Source organism: Myotis myotis, unplaced genomic scaffold (genome assembly GCF_014108235.1).
Source record: "Myotis myotis isolate mMyoMyo1 unplaced genomic scaffold, mMyoMyo1.p scaffold_m19_p_21, whole genome shotgun sequence".
NCBI lineage: Eukaryota > Metazoa > Chordata > Mammalia > Chiroptera > Vespertilionidae > Myotis > Myotis myotis.
Genome location: NW_023416326.1, coordinates 10892744 through 10919676, shown reverse-complemented (window position 1 = coordinate 10919676; position 26933 = coordinate 10892744).

The following is a 26933-nucleotide window of genomic DNA, read 5'->3' as shown; positions in this document are numbered from 1 at the left end:
AGTCTCACAAATTAACAACATTTTAAGGTAGACCCATGAAACTCAGTAGAATGAACACAATTTAAATATGAAATTGTTAGGCATTTTTTTTTCCTGGACAGTTTATAAATGGAAAATGAAACCTGAGAGATTTGGGCACAAGCAGACACACCAGTAGCATACATAACTCCACAGCCCTCCCAATAGTACTCACAAGTTCACGATCAGCGTGCAGCTTGCCATCTACTTGTCAAAGCAACCATCAATCCTACACTATATTTTCATATAACATTACAAAGAAAATTTACAGTCAAAATAGGAAAAAAATCCAATTTCCCCGGGTAATTATATTCACCATCTTTATAAAATAAAACTTCAGAAAAATTATCCTTGTCAAAGTTTCCTTTTTATTTTTTTCCCTCCACTCTGGTGACTTGCTAACAACTAACATTGTTATTTTCCTTCATCTAATTTAATAAGGAACATTAATCATCCATTAGTTGGTTCTTTAGCTTAATGTTATTTGCTCTACTCCACAAATAAGACAGCTATGGCTTGAAGTTGTTAGCATTGGAATTCTATTAGGATATAGCATTTATCTTGTCCCTTCATATTAGTTCAGTTAATTGCATTTGATTTTTTATTATTCTATTTAATGAAAAATATACACTGTTCTATGTAGGGCTAGCCCTAGGCAAAAAGAGTTAAGCATATTAATGTGTCTTCAGTTTCTCTCTATTCATTGTTCTTCCCTCATATTTAGGAAGGATCTCACACACAAAAAAAGTTAATAAATAAAATGATTGATTACAGTGTTGGCTTTCAAACATCATTGCAAGTGAACAGCCAAGAGCCTGGGGTAGCCAAACCTTCCAGAAGGCTGTTGTTGTCTGATGTGTTTGCAAATTGGCCACAAATGTCTAATAACCTTAGTGAACTGAATTTGCTAATAATCTGATTCAAGACAAAACCTGATGCACACATATCGATATATGAGAAGGCAAAGGTAGCGGAAGGAATACATTAAATGTCTTCTATCATAAATTCGATAGGCCAAGCAGACTGTGGGAGAGAATGAGTTCCCATTAATGGCAATGTGGTAGAAAATGAACCATGAACAGCCCTTCTATGAGCCCATTAGCAGTCAGTTTTGTGTTGTCACAAAAGGCAGGATTTTCTGAGGCTAAAAACAATGCAGAAGTAGGAACTCTGGGAGGTAATCAAGCATCAAGGCTGCTTTTACTAAAGATTTTCTACTGAGAGGAGTGGGGGTGGGGGTATCTCTTTTTATATGGGGACTTTGATCTCATGACTTAATTACTCTTTCGAAGACCCTATGTCTAAACACCATCATGTTGGGTGTTTGACGTCAAGATAGACATTTTGGGGAGACACAAACCTTCAGTCCACAGCACCCAGAAAGCAATGCTGTTTTGCTTCCTGCAGGCATTAGCGAGGAGAGAAAATAATCCCAGGGCCATGCACGGTGGCAAGTCTAAAGGTAGACGGCCACCTAAAAATTGGAATTCTCTAATTTTGAGTTTCTTGCCATGTTTTGCTTTACAAAATTTTACTTTCTTCTTCTTATTTTTTAATCTTTATTGTTGAAAGTATTACATAGGTTCTCCTTTTTCCTCCCATTAGCCTCTTCCAGCCCGCTCCCATGCCCCCCTCCCCTCCCCACCCCATTATCTGTGTCCACGGGTTATGCATATATGCGTACAAGTTCATTGGTTGTTCTCTTCCCACCCACCCTCCCCTGCTACATGCTGCCAGAGGTGGGATTTTCCTGTTTTACAACGAATATGCCCTCCCTGGGGTGTCTGGGATGTCCAAGGACTCACAGTAATTGCCACCTTCAGTTACCAGCTGAATATAACCTTTGAGCCACGGCCTTCTTCTGGGGAATGTCTCCCATGGATCAGATGCTGCCTAACGCTCCATCTAAATGGATTTCCTGGTCTCGCAGGGAAACCACGAAATTGCCAGGCCTCCAATCGCCAGGCCTCCATTTGTCTCCCTTTTGACCATGCTACCTTCACACACACAAACAAATGGAACACGTTGCCTTCCCCCTGGAACCGTAGTTCTGTGCGCTGTGGTCCCAATCCTCTGATTAAACAGCTGATGAGAATGCTTTCCCTCTGAGCGTTTCTTTATACTGACTGTTGTTGTACTTGTTGCTTTTCACTGAGTGAAGTTCATCATTTCCAAAATGTGAGGGCTGGGAATGCGCTCCAGGGCCATGTTAACTTGTCCGAGGGTGATTTTCCCTTCTCCTACAGCAATGATGTTTAGCCATTGAGTGTAGTGTCACTTTATGCAGTGCGTTCTGCAGATTCATCTAGTCAGCAATTGCTTTTCTAATTTTTACATGCACACATCTGCCTACATGTGTGCAAATCATTAAATATCATATTGTTTATATATATTATTTCATTCACCTTAAAAACGTAATTACTTCTTTGATTTTTATTTTGAGTAGGATTTTATTATTTAAAAATTTTCCTTGACCTGCCGGCGTGTCTCGATGGTTGAGTATTGACCTATGAACCAGGAGGTCAAGGTTCCAGTCTCAGTCAGGGCACACGTCTGGGTTGTAAGCTCAATCCCCAGTAGGGGGTGTACAGGAAGCAGCTGATCAATGATTATCTCTCAGCATTGATGTTTCTGCCTCTCTCCCTCTCCCTTCCTCTCTGAGATCAATAAAAATATATTCTAAAAAAATTTAAAAAAATTTTCCCCCTTAATTTTAGTGCTGTAACAACGTGTGGTGATCAAAATAGAATAAGTGAAAAAATGTAAGGTAGTAAGAGGGTCAATTTCAATTTTTATTTTTATTAAACTTTTTTCACAGGCACCTTCCAATTTCTGATGCAGTTTTTCTTAACCTCTTTTCCTTCTCAGTCCAGGAAGCAGCTTGTTTAGGCTTTTTTTCCCATTCGTATCTCCCATTCTGTCCAGAGATGCTGTTTTTGTTGCTTATGTACTGTGATCCATTGGGGGACAACAAACTGCAGTAATATCTAAGATTTTCCCACCACTCCCAAACCAATTTTCACTGGCTTGTGGTTGATATTACTCCTGCTGAAAACAGGATAGAAGAGCCTAATATTTACCCTAGAATTGTCCCTACAAAGGCCTTTTCAGGATTTTCACACACAAAAATAAATGAAGTCTATGCTTCAGACATTTCCATTCATTTTCTTCTTTACAGCTGTCTTGTTTGTAAAATTCTTGTAAGGTGTCCCACTTCAGTTAGCCAAACATTACAGTAAAAACAGCCCTGCCTGCATGGCTCAGTGGTTGAGTGTCAACTTATGAATCAGAAGGCTATGGTTTGATTCCCAATCAGGGCACATGCCCGGGTTGAGGGCTGGATCCCCAGTAGGAGGTTTGCAGGAGGCAGCCAACCAATAATTCTTTTTCATCATTGATGTTTCTCTCCCTCCCTCTACCTTCCTCTCTCTGAAATATATATATACTTTTTCTGTGTTAAATCCTATATACTGCCTTTGAAAAGTGACTCACATTTGCTATGTACTCAAGAATAGCTGTAGAATGAATGGGAAGCTATACGTCATGTTACTCATTTTTATGTGTGCAGAAAGATTGGGGGTCTAAAAGGTTGTCTACCTTAATCGATCTTCTCCATTGACTTCCCTTTGAAGTCTCTAAAATATGATAAAAATATTGAACATGTATGTTCCATGTGAACTGTTAATACCTTTCTTATAATTAGTGTGTCATGCTTATTAGATAGTCTCATCTCAAGTATATTCAGGTCCTTAGAAAGAAATTCCTACATATTATTTACCGTTATGCCTAATATTAACAATTTACTAATGTTAAAAAAAAAGAATTAGTCTTTTCCTGGCCTATTTCATCTCTGCTAGAGTCATAGCATAAAGTATAGGGTTTATCTGTCAGGTCCTTGAGTTCAACAGTGATTCTCCTCTTTCTTATTCTAGAAGACATAATTCTGAAGTTTGACAGCTAGAGCGACCCGGAATCTTGCTCAACATTACTAGTCTGCTCTTGTCAAGTCTTAGAATCATGCATGCTGGGAGCTGAGGCAGGTAGGACTCCACACGGGCCTCCAGGAAGGCTAAGCCACTGTCACTTTCATAAGGTCTCACTGGCGCCATTCATCAAGTAGAGTGCAGGATGCAGAGACCTGAGAACTCTCATTAGAATGTATTTCCCTGTACACACGTGAAAGCAGCTCGTCAGACCTCCAGTGAAAGACACACATCCTAACCTACAAAATAGGCCACGGCTAGATTTTCTGTTGACAAAAACGAACACTTGGGTAATTATACTATCAATCAATAGAAAGCAAAATTGAACCCTAGGTTAACTCAAGGATAAACAGAACTCATTTGCTTTCCCTCTGCAGTGCCACTGTCCTCTGCCCGAGCTGAGTGCTGAAATGCACTGTTCAGACCAAAGCCTGGCCCGTGTGGAACAGATGGCCGCTAGGAAGGATTTTATTAAAATACTAGTAGGAAGTCCTTGAGCTTTACTAAGGCATTACGTGTTACAAAATAGGAGTCGCCTTCATTTTTATTATCCCTTTAACCCTCATTTCCAGAAAGGAATAGGAAGTGTTTGTGCAGCTACCCAGCTGCTGGGGCTCAGCTCCCCCAAAGAAGTGGAAATTTTGGGGCGTTTGCTGTGTAGGTGTCATCCTCACCCCCTGACTCGGCGCCTCTCTGTGCTGTTACACCTCTGATTATGAAAGGCCCAGACAGTCTGTGGAAGGCTCAGGAGAGGACCGACAGGAGGAAAAGAGAGGGATGGAAGGCTGAGGGGAAAGAGGGAGTCTTACATTTTGTATTATTTAATGAAGGGCGTTGAGATGTGCATGGGAGTCATGGAAGGGAAGCAGAATAGGAGAGCGAAGAAGACGGAGAAGAAAAGGGAAGGGAAGGAAATAGAGAGAGAGGGGAGAGAATGAAAGGGGAATTTAGAATGCTTCTGGAAGTACCTCCACGCCTGTAACCTGTAGCAACTATCTCACACACGCCCCGCCCCTGATACAAGCAGGGACGTATATTAAGCCAACAACCAGAGGGCGGCTTGCCGGTCTGGATTGTATTTCTGTGGATATTTTAATAACATTAATAACTTTTATGCGACACAGTAAAAGACACTCCAGCTCGAATTGCATCATTAAACGCTTAGAAGGTTTGGGGACAGCCCCGTTATTGCTGTCCATTAATTCAACAGCAACCAATGAGGACCAGACCCACCACGCTGAAACGTTGATTTTAATTAATATCGTTAAAATAACAATTAAATACGATGTCAAGGACATCCATGGCTTTAATGGTGTCCAACCCAGCGATTACTTCTGTTTTATTTTATTTGGCCTGTCAGCAGGCTTCAATGATATGGGCCTTGTTCTTTATCTCCAGGTTCTTCAGTGAACTTCGATGACAGCGCTGTCCCCTACTCCCCTCCCACTTCTGGCTTCCTTTCCTGAATCTTCTTCCTCTTCCCATCATGCCATGGGAGAGTTCCCAGAATACTGTCTCAGTCCTAGGCTCTGTGTCTGTCTAATTAGGGCTCTGAAGTAATCTAATCTTAATCTAATCCACTCTTTTAGATTTAAATAGAACACATGCTGACCACACCCATTAGCAGGTTACTAAAGATGGCTGTTCATACTCAGCGAGTTAGGAAAGGAATAAGAATATAAAATATAAAATATAAAATAAAAATTAAGGAAATACTATATTGTCAAAAAAGTACATTCATTTCCCTGAGTAAAAGGTAAAGGTCCTTTTCTCTTGCATATCAATGATATGCGTTGACTTCCCTTCCCCACAATAATTTTGAATTCAGCAGTCCGTTTATGCTCTTATAAGGCTGTTTCTTAAGTATTATTTTTTAAGACATGAAGTTGTTTGCATATTTGACACTGCTCATTAGTTGTTATCCATACCTCGTACTGCATGTAAACATTATAGACTCCCAACAAAAACATATTGAATGAATCAATGTAATGCCATTTACAACTATACCCAAAGCGGCAGTAGTACTAAAACAGTACCCCAACAGCAGAGGTGTCTAAAACCAGGAAACCTACATTGCTCATTGGTTTTAATATTTCAAAAGTTGTTCATGAATTATTTGAGCGGAAATTTGTTGTGTAGCACCAATGAATTCATTACAAGATAATACTTGAACCTATAGATATTAAACCTCTCCCATACAATATATTTTTTAAATTAAAACTAGAATCATATTTAGTTTTAGTGGAAACCTAATCAAATTAGAAGCAGTGCACAAAATGGATTAAGACCATAGAAGGGGAAGGGAAATTGGAAGGCTTACTTTTCATCCCAAGGTGTTTGCATTCTACCTTCCCACTAATAGCACTCCACCAAGGATATGACTGTCTTATAAGAAAGTGTTAAATAGAATGAAAATATAGATAGTTTCTTAATGGCTTAAACTAGAAGACTTTACAGGAAGTCGAGGATGATGGTCAAGCAACTGAGGGGATTTAAATCAGAGCAGCTGGGAAGACCCCAGGAGAACCTCATCTTTATAGCCAGCCCTTGGCTAAATTACAGAGTAACACAGATTTATTTGGAATGTCTTAAACTATAAAGTTGAGCAACCTTTGTGAAGCTCTGGAGAGGACAATATTTTATTTTGAGCCTAACAAATTAAAGATCAACCTTGGCCATCTGGGCCTGTAATAAGAACAAATAGCAGAAGCATGGTTAGCAAATATCATAGCGTGGTTAAAGGGACGTGCAGACATAGCTGTCTATAGATGCTGTGATTTACAGACATTTTTTAATTCCTCTGATGATCAATTCCATTTATCCCTGTAGCCCTTTATTTTGGATAAATTTCCTTTTACTTTATCAATACATTTCCAAGGAGTACAGAATAGTTGAAGTTGTGTATAAAACTCAGGGATCTAGTGCATTGTAAGTAACACAGTGCAGTTCTCATAAATTTGCTACAAATAATTTTCCCTTCTAGATTTATTTAAGAAATAAAGGTTATTCAAGTGAATTATAAATGGGATATTTCTAGCTTATTCATTGTCTATTAGATTAGCTTGGAAGGATTGGGGGGGAAAAAGATACCGATTACAGGCATTTTTCACAAGATAACACTAACCACATGAAATATTTCCAGAAAGACTACCTATTTTAAATTGCACCATAGAGTCACATTTTTATTTTACTGTGTCTTTCTACACTCGCAGTATTTTGTTTTTCACTCTTATGTCACATATTTCATTCTTATTGGCAATTCAAAGTAACATGTAAGTGAAAAGATGAAAATGAGATGCAAGGAAAATGCTTTTTGACAACAGCAAGTTGATAATGAGTTGCTTATGCTTCATGAGGAGAGGTCTCTGCATTCTTGATTTTGCATTTGATTATTTTATATATATTTTTTTATTTTTAGCTAAGAACCACTGCTACTAGTTTACTATGTTGAAATAAAAATATTTTAAAGTGATAATGAACTGGTTTGCTATCCTAATGACTGGTTGCAATAGATGAACTCTGAAATGAAAAGACAGGATTTAATCCTAGGAGGATTTTTTAAAAGTTGGACAATCTGTCTTTATGCAAGAATTTATTAACATTATTGACAGAAATCAAGTAAATTCTTAATAATTCAAATTACCCCATATTTAAAACCTCTCATTTTAGAGATATCTCATTGGCCACATACTTCTCTCCATCTATATTTTTTATATACTTTCTCCAATTAAACCTATATTTCTTCTTTATCAGTAGCTGAGAGATTTTTTAATCTAAAAAATTTTTATACTACTTTTTTTTACAGTCCTAATTCCTTCCTTAACTCAACCTTCTTCTTAAGAATTCAGTTTAACCTGTCATTTATAGAGATATTAACATATATCTAATGAATTATTTACTCTGTTCATCTTATTCACCCTACCAATTATTATCTTTATCGGCTTCTCTGTTCTCAGATGAAAATGATTTGGTCTCTGCCTTCTACTATCTCAACCACCCATATCATTGACCATAATACTCCCACCCATTTGTGATGTAATTTCACCTAGATCTTAAAAAAAAAAATCTCTCTCTATAAGTCACCTAACAATGTTTCTGATAGGATTACACAGCTGTGACCGAAAGAAAACTACTAGAATGACTTTAAATCTATGATATTATACGGCAAAAATGGGAGGAGAAATCATGGAAGCCTGTCATCAGAGTGCGATGTTATCATCAAGGGACCAGGTTGCTTCTGCCTCTTTAGTCCTTTGTGTTCTGCAGGTTACTCTCATGATTATGATAACATCATATGGCTGCTGAACCTTGACCTTCGTATCGCCATACCTGGAAGCTGAAAACATCCTTCCCCTTATGATAGTTTATCTTTTATTTTTGAAGGGAAGAACCCCCCAGGGGCACCTGCATATATCTCCTTGGCAGAATTGGGTCACATGGTCACCCTTAACTGAAAGTTTTGTATGTTTGGCTCCCCATTCTTCATAATCAAGAACATACAGGATTTGGAGGGCTGGTAATAGGCCCCAGATATACATTCGACAGTGTCAGCCACAGCATTTAGCTACATACAACCTCATCATCTATCTCCCAGCCTATACTGTCATCTTCCGTCTCAGTGATTTTCACCACCTCCTTTAAGGGCATGTGAAAATTGATGGGGGCATTTCTGATTGCTGAAGACTGAGTATTGCTGCCAGCATTGTAGAGCATTCATGCCAGGAACCATCAAAGCCTGCATTGGGTGGGGCATTGTCACCTGTCATGGCATTCCCATCAAAATTGGTGGCGGAATCCACTTTGTTAAATAAAATCAGCTTCATATTTCTTTTATCGCCAAATTCTAATTATCATATACTTTATTTGCACCAAAGTAAACATTTTCACTGCCTCCTCTTCTACTGGATTAGTAAATAAATAACCTCTCATTTCATTATAAACATAAGTTTTGTTCTGAGTAGTTGCATTTAATGCATGTGTCAAAGCACAAGAATAGGGTAGACTCTCATGCCAGAATGACCTAGAAATACAGAAAGATCATTTTGTTTGTACCTTTTTGTATCTACTTTTATCAAATACCAGATGGTCTGGAAAGGTAAGATAATGCCAATGAGTCTCAAGGTATTACACAGCAATTAGTTTAGCAACCAAGGTCAAGCTGCCATTGTTCCACTCAGTAGAACAGTTTAATTTATAAGTAAGTTATGTGTTTTCCCCAGAAAAGAAGAACACTCCTCTCTTCTACTTAGAATTACTGTATATGAAAAGATGTCATGAATAAGATATTGTATACATTGTTAAATATTATTATATTAAAGATAAGGATTAAATGTCAATTAGACAAGTTACATGCTTTATTTTACTAAAAAGAAATGATTCTCATATATAAGAAGAGGTGGTAGTGCAATGATAATTACAAAGGTGATGACTTTTGTAAGCTACAAAGAATTAGAATAAGAAAAATGCATCAAAGAGAAACGAGGATACCTGTGCAATATTCCTGGTCAACATTTCAAACAGAAAATAGAGCCTCATTTTACAGGGCACAGGCAGTGCATGCAACTTTTGCCAATAATGCAGGATAGATCAATCAGCTTTCTTCATAATTCATTTTTGATGAACCACTCATAAATACGTTATGTTTTCAGGTGCAGATAACATTTTACTGAGGTCATAATTTTAGCTAACTATGATTAGGAGTATTTTCTGAAAACAATTTATTTTTCTTCAGACTTCACTGAAATAAAGCAAATTGGTAATTACAGAGACTAAAGTATCTCATCCTATTTTACCATGTATGCATATATGTATATACATACATAAACAGTAATTAATCATATGAGATCTTTGTCATATCCTTCAGATGCTCAGCTTAGAAGACCAGCCTTGTTTTCAATTTTAGGAATTCCTGTGGTTTTTCACATTCACGTTCTCCCTTTCCATGTTATTTCTGAACAGAACAGTCAATACTAAACTACTCTTTCTATTGCTTGTTTGGAATATATTTGCTATAATATATAACGTGCAGCCTAGAGTGACAATAGTGGGAGTGAATTTTGAAAATGTGGCTACTACTTGAGTAATTTCACTGGGTGAGAATGAGTCAAGTTCAGCCACAGCCACTTACATTTGTATTTACTAAGAGATTCTTACTCAATTTACTTAGTCAGTTCTACCTTTATGTAATTTCTTCCAAACTGAGAGCCCCAAATGATCTTAAATTACCCAGAAACAGAATCTGGCACAGAGGAAACACAATAATGTATTGATGGAATGAATTAATGCCATAGTTTTTTTTTTCAATATCAAATTATTACGAAGGACCCAGCTGAACTTCTGGGCATAGGCTGGCTGTCAGTATATGTAGGCCTTGGCCCTGAAGAGGGCATTTGATCAAGACTTGGCCTACTGGTCTACCTTAAATCCCACTGACAGTAATTGGGGCAGAGTGGGTGGTACAGACACAGGAAACAACCTTGCAAAAAATATATATCCTCTGAAATCCTGACAATGAAATTCACTCTTTTGTGTTATCCGATTATACTTTCAAAGGAAAATCATCTTGTGATAAGTCATTTATAACAATTGTTATTATGATCGAAGTGTTTTCTTCAAAAGGAGTAATGTTGTGTTAAAATATAGAAATTCTAAGAGAGGAACAAATCCTTTTCTAATACATAAACCATATGGAAGATTTTGTATCCATGTAGATCTTCCCAAAGAATATTCTGCTCACTGATAGCATACCCACGGTCGGCAAACTTCGGCTCGAGAGCCACATGCAGCTCTTTGGCCCCTCGAGTGTGGCTCTTCCTAAGCCTTAGGAGTACCCTAATTAAGTTAATAACAATGTACCTACCTATATAGTTTAAGTTTAAAGAATTTGGCTCTCAAAAGAAATTTCAATTGTTATACTGTTGATATTTGGCTCTGTTGACTAATGAATTTGCCAACCACTGGATAGCCCAATAGACCACACATTGTGTTCTTGACTGTAGAGCTTGGTTAAGGATAGGGAATATACATTATTTTTATACTTTTCTACATGTGTGTTTTATTTCACAATAAAAAGTTCTATAAGGGTAAAAATTCTATATGCATTTTAAAATTAATCTATACTAAGTATATTATCCAGTTCCCTTAATTCTCATTTATTTTGCACTGATTTTCTGCTGAGCGTTGACTTGTAGAAACCTCATTCCACATGCTTTCCTTTAATAAATATTTTCGAGGGTTTACTATAACTGTATCTGCCAGGACTGTTGTAGGTGATCAAGATTCACAGGAGAAAAAGGTAGAAACTGTGCTCAGAGAGTTTATAAATATTCTTCCTAAGTGTTTCAGTGCTTACAATGTATACCGATGAAGTGGTATTTTGCTCAGGAGGCTCCGGCTAATTCAACTTTATTGAAATTGGACTGATACACATCATATTTTAATTCTTCTTGACCAGGGAATTTTTATTTATCTAGATTTAGCACGGTGTGAGCCCAGAAGGCATTAGTGTTGTCTGTGTATTAACTTATCAGTCCCAAATCTGGTGATTTGGAGAGCTCTCTCCCTACCACAGAATCTATTCTGTCAGTTTTCCTTATGAAATGTTTATTTTCTCTGTAATCAAAGAGGTCTGTTTATAGGGAAATTGTCATCTTTTCTGTATGTTATATTTTTCTGAAGTGTGATCATTTACAAAGAGTCTCTGAATGTTATGCAAATCAGGACAGTGTGAAGGACACTGGGAGAGAAAGTTGCCTGTAAGACATACTTCAAGTGACTAATATTAATACAACTTTGACCTTCTTCCCTTTATCCTTGCACTGCAATGTGAATTTGTGGGGAATGAACATTATCTGTTAGTTGTGAGTGGTGTGTATTTTCTGACAAGCTAGAGCATTTGCTATCTTCCTGACAAAATATATTCCAAGAGTTTATTCTCCTTGAGCTCCAAAACAGAGAATGGAAAGTCGATTACTAAGCTATAATAATATTATGATTTTAAAATAAAAATAGTTTATTTCTATAAATCCATTCAAAAGGGCCATGTATTTGAACAGGTTTAATCATCTGCTAATCTTCTTCCACTTTTCTATTTAAACGTAGAAATCCGAGCCAAATCAGCTCCGTTTGTAACCGCAACCACAATTGGTTTGCCGTTAAAACCGTCCTGCTGCTCATTTCCGACCAGCCATAAAACGCATAAAAACAAGCCACACATGCCTGGGAAGATTTCTAAGTCAGGCAGCTTGAATGCTTAAATGTTTATAAAAGAACAATACTATGTGGTGTAGAGGTATATTAGAGTAACATCTTTAAATCATAGGAAACCACTTGCTATGGGATTCATAACCAAGTTCCCATAACTATAAATCAGAAGTCACTTGGAGCTTATGCAAAATAACACGGAAACATGTAATGTTTACAGCTGGGATACAGGGAAAGAACAGGCAGGATAATGATGGGTAGACTGTGTTTTGGAGAAAAAATGGGAAGAAACGCATAAATCGTTGATTGTAGGAATGGAAGAAAACGAAACACCGAGCATTTATTTAAACTTAAGATGATCTCACCCAAGACATTTGTCATTAGCACAGTCTGGAAAGGTTACGATGTGACACGGTGACATGGAGATGATGAGTCTGAATTTCGGGTTAGGGACTGTAGGGCGAATGCATAAAATGCTGAGAAGTCCTGACAACAATACAAGGCTTCCAGGGAAGTAAGTATAGGGTGTCCCAAAATTCACGCAAGAAGTAATTTTGATAGAAAACACAGGTTTCTAATTAAAAATTGCAAATTCTTTATTGATTCATGAAGGATACAGTATAGGGTTATGCATGGAGTAGCACATCGGGTAAATGGCCTCCACAGCTTTGCTGGCACATACGCAAAGCCATGGTCTTCATTGGTCTTCATTGTCCCTGCTCCTGGGCCAAAATTGGTACTTGGTCATGCTTATCAAATCGAAGGGATTGAAATCAAAGGGGTTGAAATCAAAGGGCAACAGATATTAGAATCTGATTCAATAAACCAAGTAAAATTAGGCTTTCATTTGTTGTTGTTAATGCTCACGCAAAATTCAAATCTTGCGTGAATTTTGGGACACCCTATATTTGGGGGTTATTTTGTCCATAGCTGTTGGTTTCCTAATTCTTTCTTTCTCTCTCCGCTTTGTGGTTTCACGTCCGATGATAGAAGAGATAACCGGGGAATTAGGTGCAATAAACTTGGAGGCGTTACTATCTAAAACGGTATGTCAGGATTTTCTGTGAATTTGTTCTCCAACATCCTCTCTGGGTTTAATTTCCATGGATTAAAAACGTGGCGCGGACTATCTTACACAGGTTTTCATTTCCTCTTGTTTACTCTAACGAGTCGCCAGGGCATCCTGGGTTATTAGTTTTCCCTGCTATTAGACTTGATGACTTCCTTTTTCATTTATTTTATTTTCCTCCTTGGTCCTCCAGGAATACAGCTTTCTAAATAATCTCCTTTCTGCATGGAGCTTCTTCCCTCTGGGTTGGATTATTTTTAGATGGGTCAGAAATATGTCTGGCAAAGCATGTGTCACGTGCATTTTTTAAAATTTATTTCTTTGGTGGAGATACTTCTGGTTTTGCTATCAGTATGGGTCCATTCCAGAATCTCAGAGGCTTGGCCTCATGGTCATTTACAGAATTGCTTTATGAATACGTAGTTCATGCTGCTGTTTGGACAGTTTGAAAATAAGGACAATTCTATTTTAAGGTCTCTGTCACTTAACTATTGAAATCTACCTGCTCCTGTTTCCCATGTCGATAAGATGATTTTGAGGAGTTTTGTCAGCTTTCAGCTACTCTTTACTTGATCTGTGTATTTACTCATATGTGGTGTCCATACCATGGATTTTAATAAATATGAAGAGTCCAGAAAGAAGACCTGAAGCAGGGAGGTATGAAACAGACTAACATACCTCCATGTGGGGTTGGGGGGGACAAGAAGAGATAAACCAAAGAATGTATATACTTATATGCCTATCCCATGGACACGCAATAGGGTGGTGAGTAGGGCTGGGATAAGTGGGGGTAGGGGAGGAAATGGGAGATATCTGTAATACTATCTACACTAATAAAAGAGAAAGATGCAAATTGACTGTACCTTCACAATGCCCACCAGCCAATTAGGAATGTGTATGCAAATTAACTCAACAAAGATGGCGGGTTATTTTGCATACACAGGCGCCAAGCTGCTGGGGGCGGAGCGGGATGCTTGAGTCGTCGCTGGGCCTCTGGGCAGCGTGGGAAGGCGGAAAGGCGGCTCCGGGCCGGCAGCCAGGGGAAGGAAGGCCCATTCTTGCATGAATCTTTGTGCATCGGGCCTCTAGTCAAAAATAAGAATATATTTTCAAAAAAGAGTCCAGAAAGGCAGAACACTAGAACTAGAAACAAATGGTCTAGGAACTCTTTCTGATTATTACTTTGAGCTCATTTCTTTGGGTTGTTTTAGGATAATTGAGTCATTCTATTTTAAAATTCTTTGCAGTCAGTACAATATGTGAGTTATATACTGTTTAATCTGGTTAATAGTTAGTTTAATGCATCACCCCCAACAAAATCTGTTCCATTTCACTGATATTAATGGTTTTTATTTCAGATCCTAACTCAAGCTTGGCTATATATTAGCTCTTTGGGCATTCTGGTAGGCACAAACAAAAATGAGAAACGGAACAAAACTATTTAGGAAAAAAAATCTATATTTTTCCCCTTTTAAATGGCCTGTATTATAAGCACCTTAAATTATTTTTGTTTTGCCCAGCATGGCTCAGTGGTTGAACATCGACCTATGAACCAGTAGGTAAGGGCGCATGCCAGGGTTGCAGGCTCAATCCCCAGTGTGGGACGTGCAGGAGGCAGCCGATAAATTATTCTCTCTCATCATTGATGTTTCTATCTCTCTCTCCCTCTCCCTTCCTCTCTGAAATCAATAAAAATATATATTTTTACATTTATTTTTGTTTTAACGTAAAAGGAGAAATGTTGATGTAATCATAGTTAATTTTCAGAAGCTGTATGTGACATTGAAATAGTTACCGGGGACTGATATATATATATTTAAATATGTTTTATTGATTTTTTACAGAGAGGAAGGGAGAGGGAGAGAGAGTTAGAAACATCGATGAAAAAGAAACATCGATCAGCTGCCTCCTGCACACTCCCTACTTGGTATGTGCCCGCAACTAAGGTACATGCCCTTGACCGGAATGAAACCTGGGACCTTTGAGTCTACAGGCCGATGCTCTATCCACTGAGCCAAACCGGTTAGGGCTGATATTTTATTTTTATCTCAATCATTTTATCAACACTTTATAGCATACTGAGCAGTTGCATTTTAGAATTCTGTTCCTTTAGAAATTATCCAACTGGTGGAATCTTTATTAATGCATCCAAACTGTCTTTGGAGATTTTAAACTTTAGTCTTCTGTCCTTTCAATAAGAAATATATCCTACTGCCCTAATCGGTTTGGCTCAGTGGATAGAGCGTCGGCCTGTGGACTGAAAGGTCCCAGGTTCGATTCCGGTCAAGGGCATGTACCTTGGTTGCGGGCACATCCCCAGTACGGGGTGTGCAGGAGGCAGCTGATCGATGTTTCTCTCTCATCGATGTTTCTAACTCTCTATCCCTCTCCCTTCCTCTCTGTAAAATATCAATAAAATATATTTTAATAAAAAAAAGAAATATATCCTACTAATCATCATAATAGTACCTCGCAGAGTTAATTCAGGAAATATGTGTGTGCAGGTTCTGTATATAAATTGTGGCTCAATAGCAAACCAGAAACTGAAATAAAGCACTGCTCCTTGTGTCCTCAGCATCAGTGGGGCACCGGAGGACCAACCGCTGATCTTGCTTTTGAAGAATCCAGGGGCTGGGGTGATGGGTTTGGTCCGTGCAGGAGGCGTGAGGGGTCAGCGTGTTCACTGTGGGCATTCCCTGGAGAGTCGTTGGTCATCCCTTCTGAATATGGTATGTCTCACCTACACTTGCAAATGAGAACAATCCTTCAAAACTTGCGTATTTCCGTCCACGTTGGGATATTTTTACCCCCCATATACAATCTTTTCTCTTTGTTTCAACAGGTAGAAATCAAAGACTTGTTGGGGGGATAGTCCCCCTCCCCCCAACCCCGTCATGGCTTTCCATGCTATGTTAAGATAATGATTGTGTACTAATACTTTGGCTGCTCTCTGACCAGCACACTTGGGGCTAAGACAAGGACCCAATAAATGTTGTCCCTTCAGGAAATCAATGATATGTAGATATTCTAGAACAGTGGTTCTCAACGTTCCTAATGCCGCGACCCTTTAATACGGTTCCTCATGTTGTGGGGACCCCCAACCGTAACATTATTTTCGTTGCTACTTCATAACTGTCATTTTGCTACTGTTACGAATCGTCATGTAAATATCTGATATGCAGGATGTATTTTCATTGTTACAAATTGAACATAATTAAAGCATAGTGATCAATCACAAAAACAATATGTAATTATATATGTGTTTTCCGATGGTCTTAGGCGACCCTTGTGAAAGGGTCATTCGACCCCCAAAGGGATCGCGACCCACAGGTTGAGAACCGCTGTTCTAGAGACAGAATATCGAGTGCTAGTAAGAAAATAATAGGGATCGCAAATTTAGTCTAGGATTTATGTAGTTTAAACCTAAATGAGATTTAAAAAATATGTTATTTCTGTTCTTAATAGCTCTCATACATCTCCTGGGAAATGAAAAATGGTAGCACATTAACTGCCTTTTAATTACTTTTCGAACCCCGATGAGGCCTGATGCTTTACACCTCTTGCTCAGCCTTAGCTTGTAGCCTAAGATCATTAAATCTTGTGTCATGAGATTTGAGGACTAATATTTCCTGCCCCTGGTCCCTCACATTAAAGCTTTTCCTAACGAGCATCTAATCACCTTCAGGTCGCCCTGTCCTTCTAGACCTAATGAGAAGAAAGCAAGTTAGAATATTAATATAGGCCCAGCCCCAATGCATCAGACAACTGTGAAATGTTATTCCTGTTTATTGCCTGAGACTGGGAGTATCAGGTGACAGTCACTCCTCTGCATAGCATTACAGAAGAGCCAGGCCACCTGCGGGGCTCCCCTGTGATCATGGCTTTTGCTCCCTGAAGTAGCCCCTTGTCCCATTACTGAGCAGGCACAGCCTGCGGCCCTGTACCCAGCCTTCTGACAACGTCTCCTTTTTTCTGTTGTACTTAAATACGCAAAATAACCATTGTTCTTCCGTAAAGAAGATTCTCTGGATGGAAACTGCCGATTGGTACATAGCTTGCAGGTGCCACTTGTTGCAAAGAATGGAATTTCATGCAGCAGCTTTGAGAAAGCAGCTAAGCATTATAGATTCCTAATGGATCTTGAGGTCTGTTATATCCATGAAATTAGTTCAGGGAATAACAAAAACACATTATTTGGTTAATGACAGGTATTTAGCAAAGTAGCCCGAGCGTTCACAGATGTGGAAAGCAGAATAAAAGACCCTGAAAAAGAGATCTGAAGGGTACACTTGGCGAATTGTCTAACACACCGACCAAGTGCCTGAGAGCGTGTGCATTTCACAGACACAGAGAGGATGAGAAATTAACAGAATACCTGCAAGGAAGGTGCTTTCTAGGGTAACTCTGACGTTATGACTACAGTGAGGAATTGGGATTTCCTTACTGATTTTTTTCAAAAGGGATTTTCAGTGTATTTCATTAAATCAAAATTTCAGAAAATGAGTTAAGCTGATACCACATTTTAAAAATCTTTTCCAAAAAGAAATCTTTTCAGATAAACTCTATATGGAAAGTTCTGTGGCACTGAGGTCTATTAATTGCTTAGTTCTGTTAATTAATTAAAGTTTGAAGTGATTATGCAAATGAGGAGGGGTTCCCAAAGTCATTCGTTATAAAGAGCACATAATGAACATATATGATTGTGTAAAGTCATCAATTACAGGAACCAGTTGGACAGAAAAAAACAACTATGCCACAGACTGTTAAAGTTCCCCAATATTCTACAAAGTCTGTAATATGTGTTGAATAATGTAGCCAGAGTCTGGCTAAAATAGACAAATAAACCTATTGTAAGAGAGATGGCCGAGCATCGTATGTGCTCCTCTCACCCTCTTCCCCGACCACTTACGGGTATGCGGGCCCAGCTCTGCCTTTAGTATCTCAATGTGTATCATCATTATGCTGTTGCACAGTTTTTCCCTAAGGGCAAGCGTCCCCTCAGAACTCAACTCCAACGCAGAGGCTGTTTATTATAGACAGCACAATAGAATTCTACTGAAAAAGGGAGAAAAAAAAGAAATAGAACAGATGAAGAAATACAGAGATGCCATTAAATGATTGTGAAAGCATCATTTTTCTGATATTTCTGCTTCTTCCTTGGGCTGAATCATTTTTATGATCTAATTCCAATCTCCCAATGACTTTTAAATGCAGGTTTACATACATGTAGGAACAATTAACGCATTATATAAAATTAGCTTAGAAACGAGGCAAAAGCAAGTAAAACAGAAAAACAAAGACTTTGATGCTCTGTCCAAAGATAATGATCAGTCAGAGCCATCAATATAGGGTTATTGTTTTATAATAAAAGGAAGAAAAAATATAATTGATAATCTTTCCAATAACCTAAAACCAAAGATGTATACAGGTTTCGTGTGTTGTTTTTTTAAATTGATTTTAGAGGCGGGAGAGAAACATGGGTTTGTTGTTTCACTTATTTATGCATTTGTTGGTTGATTTCTTTAAAGTATGTTTTTATTGATTTCAGACAGGAAGGGAGAGGGAGAGAGAGAGAGAGAAACATCAATGATGAGAGAGAATTATTGGTTGTCTGCCTCCTGCACACCCCACTCTAGGGATGGATGGAGCCTGCAACCCGGGCGTGTACCCTGACTGGAAATCGAAAGGTGACCTCCTGGTTCATAGGTCGATGCTCAACCACTGAGCCATGCTGGCTGGGCGGTTGGTTGATTCTTGTATGTGTTCTGACTAGGGAGCAAACCCAAAATGTTGGCATATGGGGACAACACTGTAACAAAGTGAGCTACCCCACCAGCGCCCAGGTTTAGTTTTTGAAGAATATTCATGCAATTTAAAACTATAAAGTCAGTATCGTTGCTTGTTATAAGAAGTGAAGTGTAAGAACAGGCCCAGGGCATTCAAGGTAATTGTACTATAGTGTCATAACATTGGTTAAAATAAAATGGTAAAAGTTAACAGTGTGTTAAGTCCTTTCTCCATCTCTAAGTTTTTATTATTATTGTTGTTTACCTTTAAGCCTTAGAATACAATGTTAGCGATTTATTTTCCTTGCTGGTTAAAATGATAGTTGAGCCTGTTTTATTATTGTCACAAACTGTATCTGACGTAATCAAATGTGTAGAGTTGATAAATTTGTTGAGCCAGGGCACATTCATTTTCCTTCAAGCTATAAAACACATTGCAATTTGGATATTATTTTTCAATTTACTCTCAACTTCCCAAATTTATTCAGACTCTTGATGTATTCCATGTTCAGCTATGTTGGCTCATATTAAAGGGTGTTAGATGCCATAATTAATTGTGACACTTAAAAAGAGAGAGAGGAAGAAAGAAATAGGCCGTATCACATTTTGAAACATGCGAGCCAGCCAGCTCTAGCCGGGGAGGCCTTCACCTCTCCCTGACCCTGGGTAATGTGCCCATAAATATCTCTGCCTCCCAGCCTCCCAGCAGTGCTGCCCGTTACGTTTTATTCTTTTATTTATTTTTATTTTTACTTTTTATCGGTTGTCATCTCCTGACTGCACCATGGTGGCTGCTTTTTCATCATCTCCTTAGCTTCATCAAACCCTCATGGGCTGATGGGCGCATTTCCTCCTCGTTTTCCGGTGCACGGTGTTGTCCATCCATCAACACCGAACTCACCGCCCGCATCCCCAAAAGCTTCTCGATAAGTATCTGCCCCCATAATGGATAGATACACTAATACATAAAAAGTCAATATGGCCCTGGCTGGTTTGGCGCAGTGGATAGAGCGTTGGCCTGCGGACTAAAGGGTCCCGGGTTCGATTCTGGTCAAGGGCATGTACCTTGGTTGCAGGCTTCTCCACAGCCTGGGCCGTGGTCGTGGCTCGTGCAGGAGGCAACCAATCGATGTGTTTCTCTCACATCGATGTTTCTCTCTGTCTATCCCTCTCTCTTTCAGTCTCTCTAAAAATCAATGGAAACATATCCTCGGATGAGGATTAAAAAAAAAATCAATATGTAAAACAGGAAACGAAATGTACCAAGATGAAGACATTTATGTGCAGTTCTTGATCCATGAGGAATTGCGTTGTTTACGCTTCTCTGTTCTTTCTAAACAACTTGAAATATCCACTTACGTATTTCAACGACAAAAGAACAGAGTGAGGTGATGTAGATTATTAAGTAGACTGAGAGTGATATTTGCAAGTTTCCTGCTGGGTTTGGAGGCAAACACTGCCTGGCTGATAATCACCCTGCTCTCCACTTTCCTCTCAGAGATTCAATTTACATGCCATTGTTTATGAAACGAATAAGTGAATTGCCATAGTGCTTTCATGGGAAAGCTATAGAGTGTCTCTATTAATTGGGATTCCAATAACGAGTGAAAGCTTTCATTGGCTACTTGGAACTTCAGCTGCTGTGCACAGTAGTACTTTCCTTTATCTATAAAATATATCAGATTGCAAAATCTGCATCACTAGACTGACCCCAAAATGTAATTTTTTCTGACCCCATGTGGAGTCCCAGTGTGATGGGAGAAAAAAAGCACAGTGGTCCCTTTATGTCTCTTATATATTTAATTGGCATATTTCAGATAAATTTCAGCAAATGTGACTGCAAGAGCCCTCTTCCTTTTAATGTGCTGTTCTTCCTATTTATAGTCAAGGCTTCAGGAAAAGCAGGCAGTGAAGAGAAATGCAAAATGTTTCATCAAGGTAACTCTTAAAGAAAAAGCCCTAAGAGTATAACCAAATGCAGTTAATTGGTTCTCCTTCTTGCCCTTTTTTATTTTATTTTTTTAATTTCATAGAGAAAGGGAGAGGGAGAGAGAGAGAGAAGCAGCGATGATGAGAGAGAATCATTGATCGGCTGCCTCCTGCACGTCCCCTACTGGGAACTGAGCCCCCACCCCAGGCATGTGCCCTGAACAGGAATCAAACCATAACCTCCTGGTTCATAGGTTGATGCTCAACAACTGAGCCACACCGGCTGGGCTGCCGTTTTTTTTGTTTGTTTGTTTGTTTTTAACATTTCCAGAGTTAAGTAGAAAATCTGTGCCAGCTATGTGTTCGCTGGCTCTGTTTCTTCTTTTTTCTTCTTTTAAAATCCAGAACTTATTTAGACTCTTCTTTTTAAACTTCAAATGCCATGATTCTAAACAGCACTCAGAGTACCTGTTAAAACTAGTTTATCTCTCGAGATCCTACTTTAAGCTTCTAGAAGCTACTAAAAGTAGGGTAGGTTTAAACATTCAATTTAAGAGAGGTAGAATAATGCTCTAAGAGAGAAAGAAAAGGAATTAAGAAGACAGTATAACTGGCCATTGCAAGAGAAAGACCAACACATTTTATGTCTCTTGGCCACCAGCATCCCCTGAGGAATTATAGGGTCACAAAGAAAGCTTATTTCTTGTAACCCTCCCTCTGTTTTTACGCATCCAGAAATTGGCACCAGCACCACGCAGAGGTGCTGCTCTAGAATAAATGCACAGTCTTCCATTAAGTTGATCAATTTTTTAAATATATATATTTTTATTGATTTCAGAGAGGAAGGGGGAGGGAGAGAGATAGAAACATCAGTGATGGGAGAAAACCATTGATCAGCTGCCTCCTGCAGGCCTTCTAGAGGGAATTGAGCCTGCAACCCAGGCATGTGCCCTGACCAGGAATGGAACCATGACCTCCTGGTTTAGAGGTCAACGTTCAACCACTGAGCAACACCGGCCAAACCAAATTGATCTCTTTTTGATTCAAGTCATGAGGAAGATGCCTAGAATAGTGATGGGTGGTCTTGAAATGTCTTGTAGTCGTAGGACTGGGAGAGGTTTCTGCCTGTGCACATAGTTTACTTAGAAAAATAGACCCCAAATAGTATTGTTTTAAACTTGACACCAAAGAGTTTGTGCAGCAGCTGGAGGTGCAATTTCTTTAGGTGATATCACCAACTAGTGACATTTGAACAGTCGGTATGGGGCTTTTGAAGAGCAGTTAGTTATGTGCCTATTGCTGATATAAATGCGTCAATACAGCACCTCAGAAACAAACAAACAAAAAAAAAACACGCCAGTAACAAAATCGCACGTATGCCAATTGCACTGGTCACGTACTGCAGAGAGTCAGTGCCATTTCATTTAATTGTACCCAAACCACAATGTTTGATTCCCTTTGGAATCTGAATAAGAATTTGTTACTCTATATAAATCGATCTTGAAATGGAAACCATGAGAGGTTTATAGCTCTTCTTTAGAATTTCTGGCCTGCCCATACTTTGTAAATGGAGGGAAATTCTACTGACCAATAAAATATTTTACTTTCACAAATTTTGAGAAAACAATAATAGACCAAAGAGAGAACGAACATGCATAAGGTATAATTTTATAACCTTAATGTATGTACTTACCTTTTTTTGTTTCATTTTACATATAAAATATTCTCAAAAGTCAACAAGATAACACCCTCAATTTTGCAGACTTGAAGACTTGTATTGTTGTTTCCTGGTGATGCTATTTGACTTCCTACTTATTCTCTATAAATTGCCCAACCTCTGTCTTTTTGGTTGGCCCCTCCAAGAAAAGAGAATTTCTTTTCACCTAATTGCATTGTCAATGATTTGTTTTTTAGTGGTTTCATTGCTTGGGAAATATATATTCAAATGTTTTACTGGGATCAATTATTAGGAAAAAAATACGCCTTTTTTTTTTAGCATTGATGGCCAAATAAATGTCTATGAGTTGCGTGGGTTTATTTTACTTAAAATTTTTTTGGTGATTCTAGGAGTTTTGTTATTTTCACTCTGCCAGTCGAATTTTTGAATTACCTGCTGGATGAAAAATAGGGCACTAGCACGTCTTAGACTGCAGCTACGATTGTATCTTGGCACTATTCTCTCTCTGGGAAGATGCTTTTTTCCTCATATGTTATAGTGTATGTTTCCTTATTCTTATTTTTTAAGGAGGTAAAGCATTTCTTTTTCTTATCACGTCCACGGACACGATTTCATTAGAGAAGAGATTTAATTTCCTGATCCGCATTCTATTGAGAAACAGAGAATTCATGGGTTTCTTGTATTAGAGGAAGATTGAAATGTGAATTTTCCAGTAGATTTTGGACACTTGTTTTTTGCGCTTCCCTCCCCGCCCTCCCCCCCCCCCCCCCCCCCCTCAGTATTTTGTGAAAACAACATTCTCAGCCTCCCACACATGCAATGATTACTCCTCTGCCCCCTTGCATTTGTAGGTAAAGCATCCCACACAAATGATACTAATCTCAGCTCACTGGGGGGTGATTTGCATAAGAAGTTTAAGCAAATAAATGAATTGAGGTTGAGAAGTTTCCGAACATCAAATAAGTAGTAAAAGAGTGAAAGATCCACAGTGATTCATAAATTTGTCCAAGGTCAGTCAACAAGTCAAGACTAAAACTTGAACCTATTAAGATTAACCTTAATGGAAATAAATGTGAAGGCACCATTTGCATTAAAGTACAAACACGGAAGAAGGGTAATCTTAGGGCATTAAATCTGCCATTCTTAATTATTCCTTGTTGACTTGTAAGATGTAATTTAACGTGATAAGGAAGCATTTGAGGGGCGGGATGGTTTTACACAAATATTAAAATTGCTACACTAATAACTGTCCCAGTGCAGTCATGATGTTCGGAGCAACATCAGTGGTAAATTTCTCATCCATAATTAAACATCATTCCTATTTCTGGGGGGAAAAACTATAATGAGACTTTTGACACAGTGAATAATATACAAAGTAATGAGCAATATGCAGATTTAACTTTGAAATGGGAAAAGCTGTATTCTTAAGTTTATGGGTTAGCACCTCAAATGAAAGAGGAAATAAATTTATGTTGTTTACAACACAGAATGGAGACTAAGGGTAGAAATCATAGGAAGATTGAGATTTATCATTAGAGAATTGCTAAACCATACACTGAAAACTATGAGAACCTGTAGAAGGCAGACTAATATATTAGAGGAGAGATGAAGTCAGGTGTGGGGAAAATGAAGCTATATGCTGATGAAACTCAAGATAATAACCCAACTGTAGGCTAATGTATGTGTTCTGAGCTTGTGTTCAAGATAGGCGAGGCTGAGCTATGCTTTTTGGTTGGGTAGAGGTATTAAATGCATTTTTGACTTACGGTATTTTCAACTTAGAATGGTTCATCAGTCTGTTTTCGGTACCTGCGAGTCTGTTTTTATTTTGTTTGTTAGTTTATTTTATTCATTAGATTCCACGTATAAGTTGTATCTTTATTTGGAGGCCCAGAAGCCGAAGTAGATGGCCATGAAGGTCGAGAAGCTCAAGTTCGGAGCCCATCCCTAGAACAGACCCCTTTGATTGCTGGGAGTTACTGTTAGTTGTAGGTCCTGCTAGGAGAGGCAGTGAAGACAGATTGCAAGCAAGAAGCATTTCTCTGTATGCAGTTCTGGTAAATTGCCTAAAGCAATTGCACAAGAAACGGACCTTGAACTCCAGGGCTCCAGTAATTATGTATGCTCTCGTTCCTTATTCTAAATAAATATTTACGTTCAGACCTAATTTCCTATTTATAGTTTTGTAATCTTTTTCTTAAAGAAAGCTCCTTATCTTTTATAATCTCCAATCTCCTCAAAAGAGTGATTTGCCTCCGGGTAGGGCATTGTAAACCCTGGAGTGATGCCCAATTGTCGGGAGAAGTATGCTTTTCTTTATTGAATGTGAGAGAATGGTCAATCAGATAAGGGAGGTAAGACAGAAGACGTGAGGTAATGTCTCAACAAGAGGCGTTCTCCCGCATGGTCTACATTTAATGTTTATAAAAGTGGAGACCATGAAAGATGAGTATTTTTGAACAGTCTCGCTTATTTCCCTTTGCAAAATCCTCAGGTAATCTCCACCATGAATATTCCCCAGTTTGAGGACTGCTCTCTTGGGCAACCTTATTTGGTGATTAGCAATCCTTTTAATGTGATTATTTGAACAGCTTAATCATGTCTTGGTACTGTGATACACCTGTGTACCATCTATATGTTGCTTTTCATTTCGTCATGGAGAATCTCATTTGTGTTCATCAATTCTCAATAATTTTTCACTGACCAACATTTTGGTCTCCTTTTTTCTTTTTTAAAGCAGATACCTATTGTTTTGTCTTTAGACCTATTTATATCTCCTTTATTTCTCAATGAAAAATACCTAGCATGATGTAGATGGCAAAACACTCAACATAGAGTGAAAACAGCCAGGGTTTGTGACACCTCGATCCATTACTGTGTGTCTTAGAGTGAATACATGTCCCGAGTCTCTATTTCTTCACTAGAATGTTATCAGTATGACTTTGAGGTAGCCACATTCACTCATTTGTACACACATTCTTGTTTGTTTACTATATGCAAAGACTCAACGAAAGGGTAAAATACAAAGATAGAAGGCGAAATATTCACATTTCGCCTTCCAAAAGTTTTTACAGACACTCATTGGTAGTTGTTCACTCCCACTCAGTTTTGATTCTGTACTTTTGTATCTTTTCCCATTATTTTTACTACTGTTGTATTTCTGTCTTAGGAGAGTATTGACATAATATTTATGTTTACCAGCTGACTATTAACAGGGATGAATTAATTATACAGGGCCCCTCAGTTCATTCTGTTGTATGGACATAAAAGCATTAAGTGAGAAGCTGACATTAAAAGGCATTTGATAAATGCAAGTCGCCTTTTTGCCTTTCTTATTGGAGATGTAAGCACTCTGTTAGGGTTGATGAAGTAGCTGCTAATGGGTCCTGCATTTTTCTATGGCTCCTCTCCTGACATGAGCAACTTAATGCATTAACATAAAGCACTGTGATTCCTCTGGATTTTGATGCAGGAAAACATACCAGTTGATTTATACTCTGTTCCATATCATCTCTAATAAAGCCCTGTGTCAATTCACATAAATGCTTCCAATGGAGTATCTCATTTTGGGGCTGAAATCATAATATTCTGTAAATTTGCTAACCAAATTGTTTCTGTGCATGACATAAATACTTAACATTCCTGTAATGAGATGATAACAGGTCAATGAGAGCCTAGCACATTGACGTTGGTATTTTCTGAAAAGTCTCATAAAGATGATGGCTCAGAAGTACAGGTAAAAGTTCACAACGTTTTCACAATTCTGAATTCCAGCACTGCACGCTTAATTTTTCCTGGATAACAAGGAGTATGTTTTTATGAATGTAGGACGCATAAAGGGGATTAGGATTCCATCCCCGTATTTCCAGAGACATGGATTGCTACGTTGGTTTCTCCATTTGTTCAAAGAGCAACCCAATTAAAATTATTTATTGCAGTATTTCAGAAATAATAAAACAAATGGGATTCATCAAGCAGCACTCCTGGAAGAGTTATTTAAATTCTACGTGATCCTCAGAGCTGAAACTTTGAGCTGGATTCTTGCCTTATAATCCAGTTTGTATGAATGGCACATAGAAGCTAGAAAACAATGGGCTAGGATGTAAAATCTTATGAGGAAAGAGAAATGACTTTTATCCAGAACATGAGTAGAGGGACCCCTCATATCCTGTGGTCCCACAAGAAGTGGACACCACAGGACCACATTCTGGGACTCTGAGGAAAGATTTTGGTGCCTAGATTGCTACTGGGGTCAGAGGGAACTATTG